Here is a 26,075-nt window from a genome sequence, read left to right on the forward strand (position 1 = left end):
GTACCTCTCTGAACTGTTTCACTTCCTTCCCAGGTTCTGACCTCCTGCTTTGTGCCACCTGCTCCACATGCCTTTGCCTGCAAGTTCCCATTTTTCCTTCCCACTCTCAGGGTCATGGTGTTCCAAGTCACCCCAAAGTGTCCAATCCATTTGTGCCTCAATATGTCACTCTCAGCTCTATGTTGTGATAGAGATTTACAGGAAGTTCTGTTTTTAGCTGACAACTCTAAGTAGCCTGGGAGTTGTAGATTCACTTTTCTTATTCTAAGTATGGCCCTAGAATTCACAATATGCTTTAATGATGTTGGTTGAAAAACGAGGACTGGCTGAAAATCACCATTGAGTGAGCCAGTGGTGGAGTGGGTTGTGCCAGAGGTGGAAGTAGGCCACGCCAGTGGTGGAAGTGGCAATGGTGCCCACTAAGAATTATTTTTGACAAGATACTTAATTTTTTTCAAATTAAATATTGGGCCGAGCCAGTGGTGGAAGTGGGCTGTGTCAAAAGTGGTCCTCCTTGGGGCAGAGTAACGCAACACAGAGATTTGCACTGCGTTGCAATAATCTGGGTTTACTAAGTCACTCAGGGCCACGCAAAGTGACCTTGTGTGGCTTGATGAATTGCATTTTAGGGCTGCGTTGCGCATGTACCACGTTGCATGGTGCAAAAGTAACACAACCCATGCAAAAATATGGCCTTATGTGTGTAGGATAATGATACACGTAATGTACAGCTAAACCATCCTCCTCCTTGGAAGGGAGGAAATGTGCTCTTCAATACCTGCTTCCCTAGCAGAGCACGATAAAGCAAAATAAAAAGGGAGAAACAAAATTCTCTGCAGAGCCTACCCTCCCTGCAAAATAAGGAAAACATAAGAATGAAAAGAAGTGGGAAACAAAATGTTCATTATTCTGACCTCACCACATCACAATAAAACAATTTCTTTAAAATATAGTTAAAAGTATGAGGAAAAAATTTGCACCATGTTCTGCACCCCCCACAGAGGAGAAAAAATAAATAGTGCATTACTACTATGGTGTTTAGCAATCAACTCAGGTACCTTGACCTTTCTATTAACTGACTTAATACAGCTTATTACTAAATGTCTCTTTGGTATCAATAGGGCTGTGCTGACTCAAAAAGGCAATGTATTAACATCCTAAATTACTGCACACCTTCAGCCAGATGCATCAACCTAAATACCGGTCGCAAACGGGCAGATTCTCAGAATCTGCCCCTTTGCGACCGGTATTTTTGCATTTGGGATGCATCATCCCAAATGCAAAAATCGCAATTAAGGAATCTCTAAATTGAGATTCCTTAAATTGCGATTGCATTTAAGGAATCCCAAATTGAGATTCCTTAAATGCAATGCATCAAACTAAAAAAAATAGTGATTTCGCAAATAGGAGTAGCAAATTACCATGAAGTTGAACTTCATGGTAATTTGCAAAAACATTGAAAAATACATTGTAACCATATGCAGATTTCAGGGGTGCAACAGGGTGTCCTTTGGACACCCCTGCACCCTTGAAATTGCATTCTCAATTTGCGATTCGCTAATTGCTAATCGCAAATTGAGAATGCCTTCCCATTCATTCCTATGGGCCTCTAGGCCCATAGGAATGAATGGGGAGGTATTCCTTAATTGCGATTCGCAATTTGCGAGTCGCAATTAAGGAAAGTGTAGGAATCGCTATTTTTATAGCGATTCCTACATGCATAGGCTTTTGCAATTCCTAAATAGCGATTCCTTAAAAATCGCTATTTAGGAATCGCAATTCCATCTGTTGATGCATCTGGCTGATTATATTTATTTCTGGCATAACAACCTTAGTTGTCTTTTAGACGCCTTGTAAATAATACACTAGCAGCTAGATTCATGAAGCCAAATTGCAATCGCAATAGCTGCGAATTCGCAATTGCGATCGCAATTTGACGGAAAGGAATTCAAGAAACAGAAATTTCCCAAAAAGCGAATTCGCTAAAAAAATTACGACTTCGTTATTAAATTCGCAGAAACCTGGAGGATGAGCATTTGCGAATCGGAAATTGCGAAAACCCATGGATTCTGTGAATAATATTGCGAAGTTGCAAAACAGTCGCAATTGCCATTCATGAAAACTCGCTAATTGCAAATTAAGAGAAAATCGCAAATAGCGAGGCGCAAATTAAGAAGAACTCAAATCAGGTGGTAACCAGTAAGGAAAAAAAACCTTTTTCAAAAAACGGTTAAGTAACTCCCAACTGGTGCAGGGCTGGCCAAACACATTTAAGGACATGCAGCTGGAGCCTGGGGATTCCCACAATGCCTGGACTCTACATGCTGGTGAGGCGGCGAAGGCTGCAGCGAGCTGCATGGAACAGACGGAGGATACAGGAGCGGATATTCCACCAGCGGGTCACCCTTCTGGGCCAAACCAGGGAGCAAATCTATGCTAAGTACCACCTGAGTGGGGCTATGATAATCAAGCTCATCCAGGACCTAGACCCCCTGATGCAGCACCCAACAAGGAGGACCAATGCCTTGCCCACACAGGTGCAGGTATTGTGCTGCCTGCACCTCCTGGCCTCCGGAAGCTTCCAGGGAATGGCCGCTGTTGCAGGGGGGATATCTCAGCCCACCATGTGTCGCTGCCTAAGGAGTTTCCTGGATGCTATGCTGACCCGGCTACACCACTATATATCATTCCCCACCAGCCAACAGGACCTCAATGAGACCAAGCTGCAATTTTACAATGTAGCTCAATTCCCACACGTCATAGGATGTATTGACTGTACGCACATCCACATTTGCCCACCTGCAGAAACGGAGTACATGTATCGCAACTGGAAAAGCTACCACTCCCTCAACATCCAGATGGTGTGCAATGCAAAAACATTCATCACGGACATTGTGGCACAGTATCCGGGGAGCACACATGACTCCTTCATCTTCAGGCACAGCGGCATCCACACACGACTGGCCAGGGGAGACTTTGGGGAAGGTCACCTACTAGGTAAGTACACATGCCCCAAAATTGTACACTGGGATCATGTAGCTGCGCAGAGCAGGCACTCACCCTCTGCTCCTTTCATTCAGGTGACAGCGGCTACGCTCTCCGTGAGTACCTCCTCACCCCATACCTCAACCCTGCAACACCACAGCAACGGCGATTTAATGCATCACACATTCGCACATGGAATTGTATTGAGAGGACATTTTGGGCTGTTGAAAAGCAGGTTCCGCATACTGCACAAGACAGGTGGGGCCATGAAATACAGTCCTGAGGTCTGCTGCCGCATCGTGGCCGTGTGTGCAATACTTCACAACATTGCTACCAAGCGCAGGATCCCTGTTGAGATCTCTGGCAGTGAGTCTGAAGGGGACCAACGCCCACCTGCACATGCGCATCATGCACGCGGGGAAAATCCTGCTGAAGGACACAGACGGCGCAACCAAATCACAATGAACTGTTTCTAGTGCACCCACTCCCCTCACCCAACACTTCACTCATGCATGACACTGGAAATAATGACATGAGTCTGATGTATTATCATAGAATAAATATTATTATTGGTTGCACAATAATATGGCATTAGTTCAAACTGTAACATTAGAGGAGTATTGCTTCATACTACTCAACATTTTGTAGGGGGCATGCTTATGTCAGCAGCATGTCCCTGCCCTATGGACATCAATGTCATTGGCGCCTCTGGCGCGCGGCTCCCAGTCGCCTCTCGGGCTCTTCCTCCGGCTGAGCACGTGATGCCGCAGTGGGCCTGCTGCTGCGGCGTGGAACACTACCATGTGACGAAGACAGGCTGCTGTGAGTAGATGTCCCCTTACTTGTGTCATCCCCTTCTGCATGGCCATGGCCATTTGGCTGCAGAGCTTGAACAGCAGTGGTTACCTGCTCCAGTGCCCGTGCCACGTCCTGATTGCATTGGACCATCTGGAGTTGCATGGTCAGAGACCTATGGGCCAGCTGGGAAGTGGCGTTCCCAATAACATAATTGGAGCGGGTGTACGCCGTGAGGCGTGTGAGGAGCTGGCGGTGGCGGCGGCGGCAGAGGTTTCGCTGCCTAACCATGGCCGCAGTGTTTTCCTCCATAGCAGTGGTCATCCGGTTCATCCGGTCGGACAGATGGGCAATATTCCTGCCTGTATTGTGCAGCTGCAGGTGTATAGCTGCAAGGTGTTGTGCCTGTAATTGGTGCACGCGCAGCATGCGGTACTCTATTGAGAGCCCTGGCACACGCACAGTCATCCCCCTCCTGGCGGTGCGTGCTGTATTTTGGCACCGCTCCCTGACCTGCCTGCTGGGCTGGGTGGGCACAGTAGGTGTGCGTTGTGTCGCTGGTCTTGCAGCTGCTGGGATTGCCGATGCCACTGGCATGGGTCTCACTGCTGATAATGGTGGTGCGCCTGTTGTAGCTGGCCTTGCAGGTGGTGGTACGCCTGCTGGCACTGGTGCTTGGGCAGATGGAGCTGGTTGTGTGGATGTTTCTTCCTCACCCTCAGGATCCTCTTGTGTGTCGTCAATTTGCAGCCCCTCACTTTCGCTGCTGGTGTTATCAGCGCCACCTGTGATGGAAAGTGGACGTTGATTAATTACATGTATCTTTGACATGTGAGGTTGCTACATGCATGCTGGCTACAATTCCCTGACTGGCTGTTGCATTGAGTACATTAGGACATGTCTGGCTGCATGGGAATTTATAACATTGTGGTCAGACTACATGTCCCACAATGCTATAGGGATATTCTGGTGTGCATGGGCTGCATGACTGGGGTTTATTATGAGTAGCTATAGGGTCATGGCCATTGTTAGGGGACAGGGTCGCAGTCGCATGGCACTTACCTTGGCTGTCTTGGGTGGGTCGGGATGAGTCCAGGCGGGTTACCCCCACGCATGCCTGAGGTTGTAATGTGTCCTCAACACGATCCTCCAATGGGGTGTTGGGAGGGACTGTAGGCTCTCCCCCTCCTGTTGCAAGGCGCTCACCCAGCCTCTCAGCCACCCTCTCCTTGGCACGACCTCGGAGGTCATACCACCTCTTTTTGAGTTCATCTATTGATCTCTGTGTTACTCCAACAGAGTTCACTTTCGCGCGTATGCGCAACCACAGTCGGCGTTTCTCGGCCTCTGGCGCCCTCCTGGAGTCCGTGCCAAAAAGTTTGTTATGGTCTTTACAGACTCCATCGATTAGATATTCCAGCTCCTGTTCGGAGAATTTCAATTTGCGCTTTCTCCCTGTGTCACTGGGCCCTGGTGCTTCCTGTGACATAGCTGCAGCCTGCAGGATCCAAAAGCAAAAACTGGATGTGGTTGGAGTGGAGCTGTGAGCTGTGCTGCTTCCAATTCTGCCTCAGTATTCTGAATGAGGGAGGGAACAGCCTGCTTCCTAGTTGTGATGTAATCACTGTGCTCGAAATGCGACTTCCCGTTTTTGCGATCTCGCTATTAGCGAGATCGCAATTTGCGAACTCGCTAATAGCGAGTTCGCAATTTCAACACGGAATTTGACAGTTTTTGCGAATTTTCTGCGATTTCAAGGAAATCGCTATCGGCTTTTGCGGCCGAATGCGAATCGCTATATTTAGTCGCAGATTTACATGAATCCCATTATGCAAATTCTAAATTGCGATTCGGTATTAATCACAATTTAGATTTCGCAGAATAGGGTTTTCATGAATCTGGCAGTAGGGCCCTGATTATGAGTCAGGCGGAGCTGAATTAATTAATGGAATCACACTCTTCCTGATTCTGAGTGGGATGTAATTTCTACAGCCAGTTTTCCTCCATGTTGAAAAACCAGTCCTGATTTTTCCGGGCAGTAATTCCAACTGGTAAAACCACTGATGGGGGAGCAGGAACCGGGCCTGTTTCCCCATTTTGTTTCTGGAAGGGGGTAGCATACAATGCTCTCCCCTCCTAGAACGTACCCTTACCGTCCCCTAGTCCCCACACCCTCTCCCACAACGCACAAAAGCTGCAGCACACATTTACCACCTGCTCCAAGCAGGTGTTAAATGTTTGCGTCAAACATCGCAGAACTGAGAATTCTGTGTGGGGTTTCCATCAGTAAATCGGGGGTCACTTGGTTATTCCCCATTCCACTGATATTTAACATATAAGTGCACAGTACTAGTGCGTTGTTACCATAGGGTAACATGAATCCCGCATGCATAGTTTGCACCCTTCTGGCACTGTGCAACTTGAAATCAGGGCCAGAGAGTAGGATTTGGGTCAGACGGTTGCAGCCATTGCTTTGTCTGGGTCAGTATCCTTCCGCCATTGCTTTGAGCCAGTGTCAATCACCTCTTAGATCAGACCACAGGAACATTTTTCTCTACCTTCATACCATTCTCTATTAGACATATTATTCGGCATCATAAAGAGTGCTTCCAGAGGTACATTATTTTCAGAATCTGTCAAGGGCTGACTGGTAAATGCATGAAAATAAGGTTTATTTCTCTTAAAGCAACTCATTCTGCATGATATCGAAATGCTTTCTCGAATTGTGAAGTAAATAACTGGGTATATGCACTGCAATATTTGTAACTATTATTTTCTCAATAGAAAAAGGATCTGTTAAAAATTGACTACATAAAAATAGAAAACATTATTTTATTCCAAAAATAAACCATTCTACAAATGCATTTACATACTTATTTAGATGATACCAAACAAAGGGCCTCATTTACAAGAAAACGGCACGGCGTTGCAAAGCATTTAGCTGCGCCCTGCTGCGTCATTTCTAAAGCACAAGGATGGGTCATATTAACAACAATGGGATGCATTAATATGCTGTCCCCTACGCTGGTGCACAATTGTCTGCCATGTGCCAGTGCAGGCACGCTTGCCTCATTTTGCAACGGTGCCTTTGCTGCAGGGATGATTGATTTTGTGCAGGAAGGGACACCTTCCTGCACAAAAACAGTAATTAATGGCATTTTCCTCTTTCTAAGCGTGCTGCAGAATGCAGCACGCGTAGAAAGAATAAACAACGGGGAGAAATACAAGTATTTCTCCTTGTTTCTCCTTGTTGCGCCACTCCCATGCCTCACTTGGGGAGGTATAGTATTCTGACACACTCCCAGTGTTACAAAATGTTGTAAATCTGGAAATGCGTCAAGTTCCATGGAAGTTGCAATGGAGCAACCACAGGAATACTCACGCAATACTCTTTTCACACAGAGTAATTGTTGAAAAGGGCCCATATGTGACTTTACATGGCCTTGTAAATGTGGGCAAGTCCATTGCGCCACTGGTGCATTAAAAAAATGGACACACCAGAAGCACAATCAGCTTGTAAATAAGCCCCAGAGTGCTTTGCTTTTTATGCAGCCAGTGCTGTTCGTAGTTTTCCTCATCCATGACATGCATCTAAGCGTGGCCTTGTGACTGTTGCAGTATACGACGCCTCCCAAAGCTACTAGTTTACTGGATTTGGTCCTAGAGAGAGAATGGATACAGTACAAACACACAATTGTAACTCTATGAATGTGGTGTACCTAATCACTTGACATTGTGATATGGGGGATGTAGGGATGTCCAGCAGAAAAGTAAAACTCTGAATTGGTAAACACTGAAGTAATTGAGGATGTAAAGATGCCACTACAAAAATGGCCAGCCATTACATTGACACTGACCAAATGGAGACATTTCTACTGGACCATCCTCAGGGACGTAGCTTAATAAATAATATCGGAAGGGGGGGATGTTGGTTTAAGATTTCTCAACAAGCGACACAGTGTACACAACTAAAAAGGATATGGAGTGAGCACGTTAGGGAAGTTATGGAAATTAATTTGGAGCTTAGTAGAATTCATATATTGATAGAATCATTAACTAACAACAAAAGTAACTTTGCACACCCTTAAGTGATAACATGGTGCAAAATCTAGTTGAATAATAAACAAATGCTAGTCCATACAATAAGCCAAGCATATGACAGTGTTTTGTGTTTTTTGCACTATTATACAGCGCAAAATGTGTCCTCGTGACAAAAATTGAGAAGGGGGTGCATTTTATGCTAAAATGAAGCTCAAAATGGTGGTTTTCCATTTCAGGAAGTGTCTCCAAAATGTCAAATAATTGTGCAAAAGCAAATTATGTAAATGTTGCATCCCCTAAATTTTGACTTACACACAGGTAGTATACAGATGCACATTAATCCATCCTGAGTAAGCCATTCATTTAGCTAATTGTGACTGATAAGTAATGCTTTTGCCAATGCACTCAGAGACTCAAAGACTGGGTGGTGCTTCAGCCATTGTGACACAAACCGACACAGATATTGTACACATACATACAGACATAAAACTCATATGGTCACACACTCTCACACTCACATGCACACATAACATACATATTTATGAAAGAGCATGCTCACCACTTGGGGCATCTTGGCATAGAGCAACATATGATCATTGTTACCCAGCTCAATGGCATTCCTGTTGTCAACCGCAGAAGAATGAAAGGCTGAGTAGACTTACCAAGATTCGAATCTGTCACCATGAGGTGAAATTCCTGGAATTACAGATTGGCAAGTACATACACAGTTATGTGCAAATTTGTTCACATGCACGTTCTCACATGCGCACATACTCATGTGCACCCACACTCATGTGGATATGCTTGTGCACTACACTCACATGCATACACATACACACACTGATGTGCACACGCGTGCACACACCCTCAAGTGCACACACTAACACTCACAATTTTTGGTGTACTTTAGTGGTCATACTTTATCGTGGGGGCAGCCTTCCTGTGTAGTGTTTAGTGTTTTTACCATTTTACAGTTTCCATAGTAATTGTGTTATGTTCTCTTGTATCTGTTACCTCTTTATTTATTAGCCCCCACATGCATCATTGTTCCATTTTGCGATTCCTTAATTGCGAAAATTAAGGAATCGCAATTAAGGAATTGCAAAATGCAATTCATTAAGAAATTCACAAAAAAATTGCGATTTCTTAAAATTCCTTAATTGCGATTCTCTAATTGAGAATCGCACTTAAGGAATTTCTACCCATTCATTCCTATGGGCCTAGAGCCCCATAGGAATGAATGGGAGGGCATTCTCAATTTGCAATTCATCATTGTGAATTCGCAAATTGAGAATGCAATTTCAAGGGTGCAGGGGTGTCCAAATGACACCCTGCTGCACCCCTGAAATCTTAATGTAAATCTGAGTGTCATCAGCGGACGTATGGAAAGAGCAGTTGGTGAATGTGGAGTATATCTGTTAGTGGTTCCACATATAGGTTGAATAGTGAAGAGGAGAGGGTTGAGCCTTGTGGAAATCTGATCTGAACGGTGGAAGATGCGGACAGGTTTTGATTCCTGAGAAATCTTTGTGTTCTGTTCCTCAAGCAAGACTTAAACCATTCTAGAACGTTCCCTGAACAACACATCCTGTTTTCCAGACGCTCTCGCGCCATATTATGGTTAACTGCGTTGAAAGCTGAGGCTAAATCAAGAAGAATTAAAAGACAGGTTTTGTCCTGGTCCAGGGCGAGTAAGGCGTCGTCTACTATGTGGAGTATTGCCGGTTCAGTACTATGATTTGATCTAAACCCTGATTGGCAATCGTCTAGTAGTTTAAATTTAGAGATGTGTTGACTTAGTTGTTGATGCACACACTTTTCTATCACTTTCGCTAATAGTGGAATATTGGATACCGGATGGAAACTGTTAGGGTCTGCAGGATTCTCTGTTGTTTTTTTTTAATGATGGGTATGGCTTGACCCATCTTCAGGCAGTCTGGAAATGATTCTTGAGACAGGGAAGTATTGACTATCACTGTCCAACTGGGAACGATAATCTGGTCGATAGACATCACAAATTTTGTGGGAAGCGGATCGTTGTAGTGGTTGTTTGGTTTTATGGCCGATAAAGTTTTGGAGATCTCGTTGTAGTCATATAACTTGAAGGTTGACCATTGAACTTCGTTTTTGAGTACTGACTGAAGGAGTAGTGTTGAGGTTGTGATGCCTCCCGGGTGGACGGGTAACAGCTGCTGTGGTAGGGCTTGCGTTTCTTCTTCGGATAGATAATTTGGGTGTTTGCGTGGCCGATGTTGCCTCTTTGATAGAGACATTGGTGTAGTCTTTATATTGTTATGTAGTGAGAGTACTGCCTCTTGAATACTCATTTATGGAGAGTGAGTTTTCTGTGGGGAGTGTGATATTCTTCAGTTCAAGTATAGCATTGGTAATGGTTTGAAGTAAGTAACTGGATTGCAGATTTAGAGAATCTGGAACCCCTGTTGATGCAGGGGATAGGTGGAATGTGCTGAGGAGCCTTGAGATTTGATTGCTTTTTCAACAACAAACCCCAAGTAGGAATGTATCAAATATTCTCATGGAGAAGGAACAAAGACGGACCACTGCCTGCTCTTAAAAAATATTTACGCACCCATTTACAAACCCCTGGGGACCCCTATCTGTTTGCAAATGGTTTACCACTCTTTTGAAAAGGGTGGTAAACTGCGAGTGTTTTGCGGCCGCAAATGCAGTAGCAAAACAACAGTACATGGCATGGCGACAATCTATTAGGAAGGGACGCCCCTTCCTAATAGCGAGAGTCGCAAATGCTATTTTGCGAGTCAGTGACCTGCAAAATAGCATTTGCACATGATTGGAACCTTTTTTGCGGTAGCAAAAGGGCCGGTCTCCCGTTTGCGGCCGCGAAAAAGGGTTGTACATCTGGCCCTAAATGCATAGTAATACTTTTTTTGGTCTGGACTATTCTTTGTTCTCTTGATATGATAACAATATTATTGTGTCTTTTTACAGTGTTTGACACAAGGATAATCCCGCCTGTAACTACCTATGGGTCATATATAATCCTTAAGACAAGTAGGTACCATTTCAGTGGAGATATAGGTATGCTCAACTCTAAACACTTATTTTGGGTGATTGAGAAGTCACTTTGTATGTGTGTGTCTTGATATATTTACACACAGTGTGAGGATGTGTGTGGACAACAGCATGGTCTAGTTTTTACACCACATTAAATTTATGAATAAAGGGGGCGTGGCTTGGACGCCAGAGGAATGGCGGCGTAACTTCGGTCTTCCTCCAGGCGGCAAACGATTCCTGATCGGGAAGAGCGGCTGGACGGGCTTAATTGAGCTCAAAACGCATAACTGAGCGTCGGAAGGCGTAATCAATCAGCGATGTAAGTTTGAGGCGATTCCGCTCAGAAGGAGCTGTGGAAGTCGCCTTTCCTTTTCACGCGCTTGCTGACGGAGCCTTCACCCGCCTGCAGCCACGAGGCTCCCCGGTCCGCCTACGGAGCTCCGATGAGAAGGCTTCGCGCACACGGCCAAACTCCACACAGTGAGTAAGAGCGAAGCGAGTGACTCCTACTCGGATCGCTGGATGTTACAAGCTCAGAAAAATGACATTATAGTGCACACATACAAAAAAGAGAGGAGAAGGTAGCGACCAGCTAAAATGGCGGACTTTGCCGATATGCATATCGCTAGCTACACGATCTGTGCCCATGATGTCGCCTGACCTGACTCTTGGGAATCTCATGTGTTTTTGAATATACACCATCGCTGCACGGTGTTCGGAAGGTGCACCTCAGCCACTATTACAAGGATATGCAGAGATGTTTGTTCTCACGTGCCACTATCTATAATGAATAGTATGCCCAGATCCATTAAGTCTTGCCAAATATGTGATTGAAGCATTGAACTTTGCCCAGACCATGCACTTGGGACACACGCGTGTCTGCCATAAATCTAAGTGTTCTATCAGCAACTACCACGAATGCAAGCGAATACAGGCATAAACAAGCAGCGGTAAAGGCAAATATCTATAGACATTACATCTATGTTCTTGCCTGATGCATGCATTGGAGATCCACTTGCTTGACGGTTAGCGCACAGCAAACTCCTGTCCTGGATCACAAATGAGGGGCCTGCGGATGATATAATAGGAGTCCTGCACCAGTGCGTGCATTCATTGATCTACTATCGACCTGTCATTCACCTGTGCTGCCCTACCACATTATCACTGTTAACCACGCAGTGCTGATACAAGGTTAGCGCCTGCGATATTGGTGCCGTTGCTCTACATTCCTCCAGCACGAATACTGACGTACACTACAATGGGCGATGAAAAGAATGACAAAACCCCTAAACGCCTGAAATCTAATCCACCGACACCGATCAAAGGTAAGAAAGATATGGCAGACGCTATGGACACTATCCTGAATAGGCTGGATGAAGTCAGAGACCTGGCTAGGTCCACCAAAGAGGAGGTTGCAGCTATAAGACAAGACATTAAAGATATTAATTCAAGAATGACAGAATCTGAAAGCAGAATCAGTAAACTAGAAGATGCGGAGAATAAAACTTGTGGAGCTCTTAAAAATCTCACCTTATGCTCGGACCATCTGGTAAAGAAGATTGCGGAGTTAGAGGACAGAAATAGAAGAGGGAACCTGAGAATTTTCGGGATTCCAGAAAAATCAGAAGACAGCTATGGATCGTGTGTCCCATTCCTTGAGAACTGGTTTGCACAAGCGACAAATTTAACCTTTACCCAACCATTAGAATTTGACAGAGCGCATCGAGTTCCGGGACGGATAACCAAAGACCAAAAGGGTCCGAGAGCGATAGTGTGCAACCCATTAAGATACCAGCACACAGAACAGATCCTCTCTTTCGTTCGCAAACATAATCACGTTCTATGGAAAGAACATAAGATTTACATCTCACAAGATTACAGTAAGGAACCGATGGAAATAAGGAGAGGTTTTCTTGCACTGAGACCACAACTGAAGTCACTCGGTTTCATGTATGGTTTTGTTGGTCCGACAAAGTTCAAAGTGACGATAAGAGGGGTAACTCACATATTCTCTGACCCACAAAGGCTGCGCCATCTGCTCTCTACGCAGGAGGAGACCAATATGGAGGTCGCTTTCTTGAGTCAGGGAGGTGCTTGAACCGCAGGCGCCACTGGACTTGGTTGACCTGTAAATTTCCCTTTTGCATAAGAATCACAAATATACACTGCTCTAATGTGTGCCTTATCCGATCTTAAATGTTCTTTGCTGCACCCCGCAAGTGCACTCGTGTTGCCCATACTGTTAACGTCATGCGGTACTCATTGGCCTACTCTACTGTGCTCTGGGGTTGGAATGACATGTTCCTCTAAATGATTACTGAATGCTTATTAATAATGTCTGCTGGTTCTAGTTGATGCCTGTTGCTGCATTGTCCACTAAAATGGCCTCCAGCTGGTGGATATGGTGCTGTTCACTCGTGTTGTTTTCTCAATCTACTCATAATAGTTCCTTGTCCTTAGAGACAGTGCGTCTATAAATGAAGCTGTCTACTGTTCTACCTTGTTTATGGTCACTGGAAGTTGTCTATCTTATATTTACAGACCAAGATACGATTAGTTTTCTCTAAATCTAGTCATAATGGCTCTTTGTCCTTCAAGATATTGCGTTTATAAGTGGAGCTGCATACTGTTATACCCTGTTGATGGTTATTGAAAGCTGTCTAGTTCTCTTGTTTGCGATTGTTCCAGCAGCTCAAACGTTAAATTTTGTTGACTATGCTTGCTTGGGGGTGACCTCGTGGTCGTTCCCGAGTCGCCATGCTCCTATTTTCCTATGGGGGAGGGAGGGGTGGGACTAGGGGAAGGGCGGAGGGAGGAGGGTGGTTTGGGGGACTGGGGAGGGGGTTTGATTTCTCACTTTTTCTGTTTTTTTTCCTTTTTCGTTTATTCTACACACTATGCGCGCTGTATTATTTTGTATTCCGAAGCTTCCGCTCTGTATCTCAGAACATTGCTAGCCCTGTGATTAATGCGAGTTATGTTACTGCCTATAGTATCAAATGTATGGTATGTCAAATGTATGTCAATGCCTGTAGGGTCAAATGTATGGTGCTCCTTTTCGGATCCGAATCCCATGTATACAAATGTGTTATGGTACGATATCAGACGCCGCATAATAGATGGCTCCTGTTGTAGATACCCCAATAGGGACAACAACCATAGCTAATATTAAAATATTGTCGCTGAATGTGAAAGGCCTAAATCAGCCGGTTAAACGTCAGAAGGTACTTGACTATCTACGTAGGCAACGTGGGGAAATAGCCCTGTTGCAAGAAACTAAATTAGAAACGAAACATTTTCACACACTACGAAACAAGTACTACACTGAGGTAATAGGCTCTGGGGCAATCTCTAAAAAGAATGGGGTGGTAATGCTTGTAGCAAAGACTGCGAATGTGGAGATTCTTTCCTCCACCATGGATACGAAAGGGAGGTGGGTATCGGCGAAATTACTTAAAGATGATAATGAATTTTTTATCACGTCAATATATGCCCCTTAACGCCCATGATCCGTCTTTCTGGCTATTTATTTATTTATTTATTTAAGCTTGTACCGCGCACAGCTACCCACAATGGGTTTCCCGGCGCCAGGGATAGACTGTAGAAGAAAAGAGAATGTCACCTTGACTTAAGGCCTCTGCCGACTATTGGTCACGCTTAGTAAAGAGCAGGGTCTTCAAAGCCTTACGGAAGCGGAGTAAGTTGGTCTCAGATTTTAATGCCAATGGGAGGGAGTTCCAGTATTTAGGACCAAGAGTGGAAAAGGAGCGGCCTCCCATTTTTGCCAGCTTCCATCTTGGTACTGTGAAATTGCCAATGTCCGATGACCTTAATGAGCGCAGGGGTCTATAGGGTTTTACCAGCCCCTGAACATATACTGGGGCGCTACCCTGCTTAGCCTTGAACATATAGCAGAGTGCCTTGAATTTAACGCGTTCTGGGATGCTCAACCAATGGAGGTCACGCAAAGCGGCAGTGGCTGAGGTGCGTCTGGGGACATTCTTTAGCAGGCGCGCGGCCGCATTTTGCACCACCTGCAGCACATGTATAGTGGCTTTATCTGCGCCCAAATAGAGAATGTTGCCATAGTCCAGGCGTGATGTTACAAGTGCCTGGACTACAGTTCTGCGAGAGGAGAGGGGGAGCATCCACAAAATCTTGTGAAGCCATCGCAAGGTTGAAAAGCAGATGGCTGAGACCTTAGTAGCCTGTTGTCTCATAGTTAGCCTGTCGTCAATAATGACGCCCAGGTTGCGAACTGCGAAAGGCTAGGCCTCACAAAACAGATTGACTCCATCCCTGACACGGCAGTTCACATTTTAGCAGGTGATTTCAATCTTCCATTTGACCCGGTATTAGATAGAGATTCCAAGTGCGCCTTTCGCCCAGGTAAAGCCCACAAAGCGTTCATGAAATTATGCAATAGGTTCCATTTGGTAGATACGTGGCGCTTGCCACACCCTGATGGAAGAGATTACTCCTTTTACTCCCCACCACATGACTCTTTCTCGAGAATTGATTACATACTCGTTTCTAAAAATGCGCTGGCCAGAGTTGAAAACTCGGACATTGCCCCCAGATTGGTTTCTGATCACTCTTGCGTCTCTCTCACACTTTCCAATGTCACACCAACCACTCGACACTCTATGTGGAGATTTAATGAAGCTATTCTTAGTGACACGAAACACAAAGAAGCCATTGACCATGCCATCACGGATTTCTTAGCTACAAACAAAAAAGGGGACACTTCGGACGCCATGAGATGGGAGGCGCTTAAATCAACCATTAGAGGGATTATCATAAAAATATCCTCTGCAATTAACAAGAACCGACTTGCGGTCTTGTTGAAATTGGAGGAGGACATCTCTACACTCCAACGCAAATACCTGAATGATAGAAACCCTGAAGATCTGATTGAACTGTCCAACCAGAAATACACATATAATAAACTTATTAGTGAAAAGGCGGGAATCTGGCTTGATAAAAGGAAGCGTTTTAAAATCTGTGACTCTAATAAGGCAAGAAAAGGACTAGCGGCATATCTCAAATTTAAAATTAAAAAAAACGCCATAACCTCCCTGTTAGACGGCAATGGCGCTCCGAGCTCTGATCCCAATAAAATTGCGAATATTTTCAGAGAATTCTATGAGAAACTATATGCTAGGAATGTACATGTTGACAAAGAAAAAATGGAGACATATCTCTCAAACTGTACACTCCCAACACTCACTCCCATAGAAAGAGAGTCTTTGAATGAGCCGATCTCTGAGTCAGAAGTCATTACCGCAATCAAATCCCTCAAAAAAGGGAAAGCCCCTGGACCGGATGGCTACACGGCACCATTTTATAAGACCTTCGCCCACGTTCTAGCTACTCCGCTCTTGGAGGTATTCCAAGAAATTAGTACCACAGGAGAAGTTAAAGGAACAATGGCTGAAGCCATAATTGCAGTGATACCCAAAGAAGGCAAAGATTCTAAACAGCTGAAAAACTACAGACCCATCTCGCTGATCAACTTAGACTGCAAGCTCTTGGCCTCGATTCTTGCTAAACGCATCCAGAAGGTTTTACCGTCCTTGATACATCCGTCACAGGCGGGATTCCTGAAAAATAGGTTGTCAAGCGATAATACTAGGATTCTGGCTCACGTTATTGAAAAGGCAAAGCTTTTATCCACACCTACTGTAGCGGTGACATTGGATGCAGAAAAAGCGTTTGACAAGGTTGATTGGACGTATTTAAATGCGGTGCTTCACAAATTTGATCTGGGTCCTCTTTTCACTAAATTAGTCATGTCCCTGTATGCCTGTCCCTCCGCCAGAGTGAGAGCTGGTGGTGCTTTTTCCTCCCCCTTTAACCTAGAACAAGGTACACGACAGGGTTGCCCCCTATCCCCGTCCCTGTTCCTTCTAGCTATTGAACCCTTCTTGTACTACATAAGGGAGAACCCCGAGATTCCTGGAATTAGATTCACAGGATGCACAATTAAATTGACGGCCTACGCCGATGATGTGCTGGTCTTAAGTGAAAAAGCTGATAAAGCTATTCCTGCATTACTATCCACAATTGAGGAATTCTCATGTGTCTCCGGGTACTCCCTGAATAAGGATAAGACAGAAGTGAAATTACTAAATAACCTGTGTGACAAAAATATTCTGGGTGACTCGGGGCTTACGTGGCAGCCAAAGAGCTTTAAGTATTTAGGTATGGAATTCGAGAAAGACCTGATAACCACCCTAAAAATTAATGAGGATATACTCTATAAGAAAATACAAAAACTACTAGATGGATGGTCGCCGAAGTTCCTCTCATGGTGGGGTAGAGCGGAGACGTTAAAGATGATGATCAGCCCCTTAGTAAATTACATGGCGAGTATACTCCCCATGACCTTCACGAAGGATTTTTTGCATAAAATAGATAAATCTTTTACGGACTTCCTATGGGAAGGGAAAAAGCCCAGAATTGCCATGAAAAAACTACAACTCCCTAAGCTTAAAGGAGGTATAGGTTTGCCAAATTTTAAAAATTACCAGACCGCCTTTCTCTGCAAGCAAGGAGCGTCCTGGTTTGCCGAAGACCCAAATTATACGCCTTTGTGGATTGATATTGAGAAATCCATCATAGGCAAGGCCCCGCTCTCTGCTGCACTCACAATGGACCTTTCACACCTGCCGCACTCTAAATACATCATGCTTAATACCAAGAGGGCCCTCCTGCGATTAGATCAAGTTCATAAGACCGGTCTGCAGATCCACAAATCTGCTTCCGCATCCCTCTGGCGCAACCCATTGATAAAAATTAATGGTTTGCCCCCCATGTGGGACCATTGGTCGGACGGAGGTATCAACGTGGTTTCAGACCTCAGTGAGAATAATATGCCATTACCCTTCTCGACTCTCCAGACTAGGCACTCCCTATTACCGATCGACTTTTATGCCTTCCTTAAACTCAAAACAGCCCTATCTACACGCACATTCAAATTAGCAACGCCCTGGCTACAATCTATGCTATCATGCGTCCAATCCTCGGGGCACTTCGTCTCAAAAATTTATAAGTTACTTGCTCCGACGCCTAATAAACCAATGAGGCGTAATGAACTCAAATGGGAGACAGAACCAAATAACACCGGTATAGACATAGACTGGACCAGGATACACGCATCAGCACTTACACATAAAGTGTCACCGATACTATCACAGACTAAGTATATGATACTTAACAGAACATTTTGGACCCCACAGAGATTATTTAAAGCTGGCCTACGAGACACATCAACATGTTGGAACTGCTCATTGGGTACTGGTGACCTATCACACATGTTATTCAACTGTCCCATGCTTCACACATACTGGGGAAAGATTTTTGATTATGTCGAACACATTTTTGCCATAAAGCCCAAAAGAGAATTCATCTATATTATCCTGGGAGCTATAGACCCGACAGTGGGGGGAGAACATGACCGCCAGCTTCTGGACCTTCTACTAACACTGGCATGTAAGGTTGTTTTATGCAACTGGAAGACAGCAACTGAGGTTTCCTTTAATGCTTGGAGAGAATGGCTGTCCTGCATTAGAGGCACTGATAATCCCGCGCTGCACTCGTCACCGTGGCAGGTCACCAACAAAAAACTATGGCTATCCTTAGATGAGGCCTCCTTTACCTTCGATCCACCATGAGATGCGTATGTGACTAAATCGACGCTCAATGAATGGGCAAAATAACTATAGACTTACTCTACAGGGTTGATAAGATATCACATGGTATTACCTGGGCTAATTCTAATCGAAATGCTTATACGGAACTGTGAGCTGAAGGAATAATGAGATGATGATTTGTTATTGTTTGGTTATTGGCGATCACCTTTTTATGAACCCTGAACGATGTTTATTGTATTGTTTCATTTTCTTATTTTACTTCATGTATCATTTCATGTATCATTTCCTATGTGTTGACCCATCTTTATTTCGGCACTGTACCAATATGCTCATATGGATACTGATGATGTATTGCCGCTCTCATTTCTGCCTTTCTTTTCAATAAAAAAGATTTGAACACAAAAAAATGTATGAATAAAAGTAGCATGTGGTTATCCTCCTAGTGAACACTATCAATCCCATTTCAAAGGCCATAAAAAAGCTGATGAAAAGGGATATTGTAATCCAGACGGCGGGGCCTGCCTCGGCACCACCGCCACTAAGGGACGCTGTTCCGACTACAGAGGACTGTGAACACAGTTGGGCTCCAATTTACTAGGGTAGGTGATGATAGGGTCTTAAGATACTGTTTTTGGGCTACCAGCCACCATTTTAGCCTCAGGCGACACCGTGGCTGGTAGCTTGTTGAGTTAGGCAGGGTTTTTTTTATTGGCCCACCCACTCGATCATCCCTCTATGTAGTGAGAATGGATGGATGTTTTTGTAGGTAGGTGGTATTATGGGGCAGGTCACAAAAGGAGGGTTCATATGTCCAAGAAAAGGAAACGATGCAACATACATTTTGGCCCACAAGCTTCTCATGAAGCAGTTCCTATGAGGATTGCAAAGGAAGAGGAGGGAGATCAATGCTACGGTATGTAGTCCACCGAGACCATATCTTTCTATGTTTCTGGGGTCAGCCCGTCGCTTGAAACACTGCCATCTCCGCACCCATAAATGTATCTAGCTCTTTCAGCCACTTTCCCATTGTCTGCGGTGAAGTTCCCTTCCACAACTGGGCTATATCCCTCCCTCCGATGTCCTCTGTACTATGGAGCAGGAACAATCGGGGATCATGCGGTAGGCACCAGGACACCTCTTTAAGGCATGACGATATCCTGCGCCAAAAAGACTGTAATGCTAAGCAGCTCCACACCGTGTGGGGGAATGTCCCTTCCTCCCTGTCGCAGCGCAGGCACATGGGGGATGGCACGACACCCATCTTCCAAAGCCGAATACAGGTGTTGTACACACGGTGCACATACTTGAACTGAATAAGACGATATCTGGATGCTACTGCAGCACCCCGAGGGCTAGCTATTGCTTCCGCCCAGCTGTCATCCATCAAGTCAGGGATGTCATCTTGCCACGCCTTCCTCGTTCTATGTAGAACGTGGTGGAATGCGTCATCAGCATCTGGTATATCTGTCGTATTTTGTGTGCTCCGAGATCGCCCATAAGAAGGTGGCCCTTGAGTGGATGCAATTGGATGCAATTCAGGGAGGTCCACAAGATTTGCAAGTGTGGGGGCTAGAGCATGACGTAACTGGAGGTACCTGTAAAACTGGGGGGCATATTATCAAGGATGGCGTTAAAATTATTGCCGCTTTAGCGGCAGGAAACTGCCGCTAAAACTGCGATAATGGGCTTGATACTATGCCCTGGAGAATTCCAATAGAAGCCCAGGTTGACACCAGAACATGGGCTTCTATGGGAATTCACAAGGGCATATTATCAAGCACATTATCGCTGCTTTAGCGGCAGATTCCTGCCGCTAAAGCAGCGATATTTTAACGCCGTTTCTTGATAATATGCCCCTGGGTTTTGTGGAGATGAAACTCCTCCTGCAGTCGCTGGAAGGATTTAAGGACGGTGCCTCGCATAACTTCCCCTAATGTGGAAATACCAATGTGGTCCCACTGGCGGAACACCTTCAATGCGGCCACCTGGCGTAAATAATTACCGTGCCACAGGGGCGTCGATTGCGTCAGCAGCATATTCCATCCCATTCGTCGAACGGTGTACCCCCATGACCTAATTGTTGTTCGGCTGGCGTGGGTTAAAGAGTCAAGCTTCTGCGCGCTATAGAGTAGGCGCAGAAGGGGAGACCTCTCCATGGCTGTATGCTCTAACGCAAACGCCGGGTCAGTAGGGGAATTGTACCACCAATCATTGATAATTAAAAGGTGAGCCGCCACGTAATAGGAATAGACGTCAGCAGCTGCAATGCCTCCATCATAGGTGGATTGTGCACATGTCTGCAATGCCACCCGGATCGCCCCCCCTCCCCATAAAAACTTGTTATTGATGTCGTTAATTTGTGCAAACCACGCTCTCAGAATGTGGTATGGAAAATTTTGAAGATGGTAGAGCACCCGAGGGAGGGAGACTATTTTGAAAATGGCAGACCGTCCATAGAGCGAAAGAGGTAGGGAGACCCAAATAGAGGTCTCCTTACAAAGGTTGACATGGAGCGACTTTATGTTGCGGGCCCATGAAATCTGCGGGCAGGGAGACACATACAGCCCCAAGTATTGGAAGCCCTCTGTGGCATGTTTTAGTTGAGATGCCCACGTAGTCCTACTTTGATGATTGCATACTGGGAATAGCACAGATTTAGCTGTGTTGGTGTGGAGCCCAGTATTCTGACCAAAGACCCGAAGAATTAGAAAAATAAGTGGGGCCGAGATCCAAGGGTGGGTCATAAATAACAAGACATCGTCCACGTATAATGCAATACGGTCCGGCTGTGACCTTTGCCAATCAAAGCCTCTGAGCACCGGGTCCCTACGGACCCACGCCACCAGGGGCTCTACCACCACTGCGAAGAGAAGAGGGGACAGGGGGAGCCCTGCCGTGTGCCTCTACCAACGGAGAAGAAGGGAGAGCAATGACCAGCGATGCGGACAGAGGCCATAGGTTCGGTGTAAAGTAGACGTACGTACGCTAAAAAACGTGGCACAAAATTGATCGCCCCTAGGAGTTGGAATAAGTACTTCCAGCTGAGCGAGTTGAAGGCCTTATCTATTTCTGCCAAGAGTAAGGCCGCAGGGCAGCCCAGCTCTAGAGCCAGGGCCAAAGCATTGTGAACACGTCGGATGTTATGCCGGGGGCCCGTGCGGCATACAGACAGATTGGTCTAAATGTACCAAGTCCTGAATGCAGGACCCCAAGCGGTCCACAAGAACTTTCCACAGCAATTTGGATTCGAAGTTGATAAGGGAGATAGGTCGATATGAGGACGGGTCCTCTGGTGGGCAGCCGGGCTTTAAAAAGAGGACGATTTTAGCTTGATGACAGTCCAGAGGTAGTAATTGCTGCTCAAGAGCCTCGTGAATCGTGCCCAATAGGTGTGGGCCCAGCATAGACACGTGAGAACGAAGAAACTCCATAGGGAATCCGTTAGGCCCTTGGGCTCGACCTGAGCGCATCACATTCAATGCAGCCGTTAATTCTTCTTATGTAATAGGGACATCCAATTGGTCTCTCATCTGATCAGATGGCTTCTTGGGAGGAATATCCCGCAGGAACTCAGTGATTACGTTTCCCGAGATCTGTTTCTTCCAGGTATATAGCGTAGCGAAATTATGTGCGAATTCCTCCACCACTTCCCCTGGAGAGGTATGCAGGGCACCGTCCCTACCCCTAATGTCTGGAACTGTGGTTGGGGTCTGCCTAGCCTGACACAGTCAATGCAGCATTTTGCTGGATTTATCCCCCAATTTGATATTGAGACGCCAACCAGATTTCTTTTGCCTTCTCTGTAAGGTGATGATTTAGCTGCTGTTGCGCTAGTGACAGGCTTCTCTGAAAAATCGGAGTGGGCTCTCTCGTGTATTGCGCCTCTAGGGAGAGGCACTGGGTCTCTAGTTCTGCTCTCCGAGTGGCGCACTTGCGTTTATCGTTAGTCCTATAGCTGATGTCCACCGCTCTAATGGTAGGTTTCAGGGCCTCCCACAGGGTCACTTTCGAGAGAGTGGAGTCGGCATTAAGGGTAAGATACTCTTGGATCGCTGTGTGGAGACACTCATGGTAATCTGGTTCACACAGGGGCCACAGGGACATCCGCCATCTAACAAGGGGCCTTTGAACCTTTAAGAGAAGCATCACTGTAACTGGAGAGTGATCTGACAGCCCTCTTGGAAGATGTGAGGCCTTAGCACACCGGTGAACATAGCTCTGGGGTGTGAACAGATAATCCAAGCGAGATACGGAACCATGCACCGCTGAAAGAAATGTGTAGCCTAACTCGGCCGGATGGTATTACCACCAAATATCAGCCCTTCCCACGGGCCGCCCCCGCCTTGCCCCCCCGACACTGCCACTCTCCTCACTCCGGGTTCGAAACCCGATCCAGGCACAGGACGCGGCCCCGCCAACTCGTTTAAGCGGCAGGCCAGAGGGCGCTGTTCTTCTGCTGCAGTACCCTCCACGCGGTGGTCGTGTCCGGCTGGAATCCCGTGGCGAAATCACTCTCGGACTCTGCAACGGCACACCGACTGGAGTCACCGTCCCATGCAACACGGATGAGCCGCTCCAAGATAATTTCAGGTAGGATAATAGACGAATTTTGGCGGTGGACGCACAGTGCTTATTCAAGCTGCGTCCGCCATGCTGTCTAACCAAGCCACGCCCCCTATTATGCCCTTTTGAGCTCAAAAACTATTTTTAAAACTTATGGTGACTAACCTCTGCTTTCTGAGGTCAGCAGGAGTGATATCAATTCTCAGCTGACATTTTAGTGTTTGTTGCTGGCTGTAGCTTTATATTCTACAGGTCAGCATCAAACTCTGCATGGGAATGGGTGTTTTCTAGAGGGAACTCTTTTCAAAAGAGAATTAGGGTTCGTGATACGTTTCACACGAGAGTGGGAATTTACTGCTCTGCCATGCGAGTGATCTCAATTTGTCTTATGCTTAAATAGATCATGCCATTCCTCATATATTTTTTATAGGCCACATATCCCTGAAAATAGGATAACAAGGTTTCTTTGAGTACATACATCGCGAAATACAGTGTCACAAACGCATATAATTTTACTCGTTCGAGTTCCGTTAATAATAAGCACCTGAGAAGTGTGTGTCCTTTTCTTGACTTGGTTGTTTTGTTCGAGTTTAATTCTTAACTTTATGAATTTCCAATTAAGTTCATGGCAATTCTTAGTACAATTATATCGGTTTCGTTTTTTCCATTAGTAACAGAATTCTAAAAATACTTCTAGCAGGATTTTCTTTGTTGTCAACATTCTGATGTTGTGTTCAGTTTAATTATAATCCAACATCACCATTTTTTTATTCTTGCTTCAACTCCCTTTCTCTGTTTAAAAAAAAAAAATATTTGTTTTACTTCTAACGAAGTGTTTTGCTTGACCATTGTTAATTAAAAAAAAGACTTTATTTGCCTTCTTTAAGTAAATGGGATTAGATTGATTAGAGAATGTCCCCGACCTGATTTATATCTGTTTAGTTTTTTTTGCATGGTCCTCAGATCCGTGCTTCTGAAGAAAACTCCAATCAGACAGGAGAATTAGACGAACTGGACCCAGCCAACTCCCCAGGCAAAGTTGATCTGGTGGGAGCTCACTCACACTCCAACGCTTGCTATTGAAAACTGCGTCTCAAGCTGATGGGTGCGGTTAGGGCACGGCTTTACAGCCGGTTAGCCCAAAATGGCTGTCGTTGGCTGAATCCCGGGAGATTTCACACCTGATTCTTTCTATTGCATAAATGTCCTCATGGGGGCTCTTCCTTGCGTAACATGGGTTTCAATGGGGGTGCATGGGTGGGTGATTCTAAATTCCAAATGTCATCTGATGGCGGTGATTCCTTCTTGTTTTGGCTAGAGTGCACCACCTCTTTCTGGCTTGTGCTGTTCTGGTTGGTGCCATCTCAGGCAAGACGGGCATGATGGTCGTGACAGAGGTAATGACAATAGCTGCTGACACAATTCCTGAAGGATAAGCTAGCCCCCAAAACAGTTAGTTCTCTTACTCCAGGATTGGTAACTGATCAATGGTCTGCAACTGAAATTGCAGTCACAAATCATTGATCTGACTATCCAACTCATAAATAGGAAGTGGGCTCCCCTTTTATGCCCCCTTTTATTTGCGATTTGGAAAGGGTTGAAACGTCCACTTACGAGCTGGAAAGACTTGTCTGAGTTGTAAAAGGGCATTTGTACATTGCATAAAGTCATTGCAAATTTGTAACCTTGATTTTGCAAAATGCATATTTGATACATTTTGTAACAACAAAATAGGTTTTTGAACTTTATAAAAATGTATTCTGTCATTGTAGGGCTTAATACAGGCGTTGGGGCTTCCCCATTGTGCTCTTGATGTACAGAGCCCGCACATTCTGCCAGTTCTTTTTCAGCAGTGAGACCAAGAAGTTAATGGCAAGATGGATGTTGTACACCAGCTCATCCTCTGTCATTTTAACATGGCCAACAGCAACTGCGAGGCAGAGGACCTTCTTCATTTGAAACTTGATGGTGGATTTCACTTCATCAACCTTTGCCACCATGTTTTCATTGTGGGTCAAGAGCGAAGGGAATTTTCCAGTTTTGTTTAGACCAGGTACCAGGATACGGGGTATCTGCTTAATCAGAGACTCTGATGCCAAGAAGGCATCATACTACTTAGCCAGTTTTTTGACCATTTTCTTGTTTTTATTGAGCTTCTTCAGTGCTTCTATGTCCATGTGGGGCATGTCAACAGCCTTGGCCTCATCACAATGTTGCTGGTCTCCCAGGACGCAAACTGAGAACTTGGGACGGGGGCAGAACTTGAGCCTGACTGCCTGAGAAACGCTTGTCCTTCTGAGGGTCATAGTTCTTCAGACTAATCTGCAACTCCACAGTTTCCAAGAACTTGCGGGGTTTCTGCTGAGAAGTCTGCAGAAGTTCTTTCATCCCTTCGTACAGGGTGTCGCGGGAGACTTTGCTACTCATCTTGACTCAGCGAATGAACAGAGCAAAAACCTTTTTGAACTGTATTGAACAGTATAAGAGCTACAGTTCTATGCACTCTGCCCATATTGTCAAACCTCTTGTTCCAACCCTACCGCAGAGGTGATTGTGCAGTTCTTGAAACAGTTAAAGTAACATACAGCTTCCACTTACGAATAAACCTGGATTTCCGGTGACAATGTCCTAGAATCCTGCTCCTGCTTCTCCATGTGTTCCTCTTTGCCTTTTACTTTCTCAGCTGTAACCTTCAGGTCTATGCTTCTGGTAGTCGTTAGCTGGTCTTTCAGAAACCCATAAAAGATGTGCTCTACCTGCGTCAACACAGTCTGATGAGCATTATTCGAGCTTTCAAACTCCTCCAGGGTTCTTGCTGCTGCATACCTCATTGCTGTGGGGGGGCAAGTTGGGTGCAAGTGGCACTGCAACACTGTATGCAAAGGAGCACGAAGCACAGCTGGAAATGTGGACCTCTTATCAACAATTGGTCTGTGGACAAACATGGTCGAATTGCAGTAGCTATTTTGCATAGCACCTTTTTCATGAGGTTTGCAGAGT

The 26,075-nt window shown here is 45.4% G+C and overlaps 1 pseudogene; it reads right to left on the reverse strand.

Moving 5' to 3' along the window:
* Nucleotides 1-24,810: 24,810 nt before the first annotated feature.
* LOC144827337 (large ribosomal subunit protein uL1 pseudogene) lies at nt 24,811-25,525 on the reverse strand (annotated as a pseudogene).
* Nucleotides 25,526-26,075: the final 550 nt, after the last annotated feature.

This window comes from Lissotriton helveticus, chromosome 4_1, assembly GCF_964261635.1.
Source record: "Lissotriton helveticus chromosome 4_1, aLisHel1.1, whole genome shotgun sequence".
NCBI lineage: Eukaryota > Metazoa > Chordata > Amphibia > Caudata > Salamandridae > Lissotriton > Lissotriton helveticus.